Here is a 2502-nt window from a genome sequence, read left to right as displayed (position 1 = left end):
GAAGATAGTCCCACCGGGCGTGCCAGAATGTGTTGACTGCCAAAACCCACCGGCGGGCAGCGGCCTTGTCAACACTGTAGAGCCGGGGGGAGCCTAGAGCTGCGGCTGGCTGAGACCCCTCCGAGCGACGGCCCGCAATGCTCTTCTGGTCACACGCGGCGTTGCGAAGTGCAAGGGCGTGCCACCTGACCTATACCTGGTCAGGAAGGTGATGAGGTTGCCTCGCTTAGTTTCCTGCAGGGCATACATGTAAACGTTAAATACGAGCCTCGATCGGCTCTCGGGTTATCCCGTGAATCGGCTCAAAGAGCCGATCCACCCATGATCCGTACGGGGTGCACGAATACTTGGTGGTCCTGCTTGATCAAGATGAAGCTAATGAGATCTACGACGATTTAGGGTTTTCACCGCATAACCGGATCATCCTACTCCAGGTTGGGCCTTGCGGCCACGCACGGTGCTCGTAAGCCGATCCTAAACAAGGCCAAAAAACCAACACGAAGTTGATCCTAGGAACATCCCGTTTAGGACTTGCGAACGCCACCCTACGTGCCACTGGATCCTCCCCCCCATTGTAAGGCCAAACTATTGCAGATATTAAACTAATCCTTGTAGAACAAGGAGCAATCGTAACGGATCAGATCTACTAAATAATGATCGAGCGGGGTGCCGCCCCCACACCTGAGATAGGCGTGAGGACGGCTAGATATGCAAGGGTTGCACTACGTAAGCATGCTTAAACGAAGAACAATGCTAACCCTAACACATCTAATGATAACTACGTTGCTCGCCATCAAAAACGCTTCGATACGAGCAACGCATGAACAACGTGGGGCTTGTGCTGCCTAGATCGCAAGATGCGATCTAGGCAGCATGTCGCTACCCGATAGAAACCCTCGAGACGAAGGAGTTGGCGATGCGCCGAGATTGGTTTGTTTTTGGGGTTGAACGTGAGTTGTTGTTTATTCCATAAACCCTAGGTACATATTTATAGTCCAAGGGACTTTCTAATGTGGGCGTGCACTAAACCGTGCACGGGTAAAACTCTAATTTCTAAACTAAGATGCGATCTAATATGTTACAGATACACGGGCAATTAAGCCCAACTTGGTATAAAAGGCCGATTCACGTATTTCTTCTATGTGTATTCTTCAAACCCATCTTGATCGCGGCCCACCTCTGACTCGGTCAAATTCTGGTGATAACAACACAATACGGTTAACCCTTTGTTACAGCAAGCCGGTGAGATTGACAACCTCACTGTTTCGTTGGGGCAAAGTACTTTGGTTGTGCTGTGCAGGTTCCACGTTGGCGCCGGAATCTCTGGTATTGCGCCGCACTACATCCCGCCGCCATCAACCTTCAACGTGCTTCTTGACTCCTACTGGTTCGATTAAACCTTGGTTTCTTACTGAGGGAAACTTGCCACTGTGCGCATCGCACCTTCCTCTTGGGGTTCCCAACGGACGTGTCAACTACACGCATCAAGCAAATTTCTGGCGCCGTTGCTGGGGAGATCAAGACACGCTGCAAGGGGAGTCTCCACTTCTCAATCTCTTTACTTTGTTTTTGTCTTGCTTTATTTTATTTACTACTTTGTTTGCTGCATTATATCAAAACACAAAAAAATTAGTTGCTAGCTTTACTTTATTTACTTGTCTTGTTTGCTATATCAAAAACACAAAAAAATTAGTTTACTTGCATTTACTTTATCTAGTTTGCTTTATTTACTACTGCTAAAATGGCCACCCCTGAAAATACTAAGTTGTGTGACTTCACTAGCACAAATAATAATGATTTCTTATGCACACCTATTGCTCCACCTGCTACTACAGCAGAATTCTTTGAAATTAAACCTCGCTTTACTTAATCTTGTCATGAGAGAGCAATTTTCTCGGTGTTAGTTCCGATGATGCTCGCTGCCCATCTCAATAATTTTGTTGAACTATGTGAAATGCAAAAATATAAAGATGTAGATGGTGACATTATAAAATTAAAATTGTTCCCTTTCTCATTAAGAGGAAGCGCTAAAGATTGGTTGCTATCTCTCGCCTAAGAATAGTATTGATTCATGGACTAAATGCAAGGATGCTTTTATTGGTAGATATTATCCCCCTGCTAAAATTATATCTTTGAGGAGTAGCATAATGAATTTTAAACAATTGGATAATGAACATGTTGCTCAAGCTTGGGAAAGAATGAAATCTCTGGTTAAAAATTGCCCAACCCATGGACCGACTACTTGGATGATCATCCAAACCTTCTATGCAGGACTAAATTTTTCTTCGCGGAATTTATTGGATTCAGCTGCTGGAGGTACCTTTATGTCCATCACTCTTGGTGAAGCAACAAAGCTTCTTGATAATATGATGGTTAATTACTCTGAATGGCACACGGAAAGAGCTCCACAAGGTAAGAAGGTAAATTCTGTTGAAGAATCCTCTTCCTTGAATGATAAGGTTGATGCTATTATGTCCATGCTTGCGAATGATAGGACTAATG

The sequence above is a fragment of the Lolium rigidum genome, chromosome 5 (genome assembly GCF_022539505.1).
Source record: "Lolium rigidum isolate FL_2022 chromosome 5, APGP_CSIRO_Lrig_0.1, whole genome shotgun sequence".
Taxonomy (NCBI): Eukaryota; Viridiplantae; Streptophyta; class Magnoliopsida; order Poales; family Poaceae; genus Lolium; species Lolium rigidum.
The sequence above is the reverse complement of the archived record's forward strand: the minus strand, read 5'-3'. Positions refer to the sequence as shown.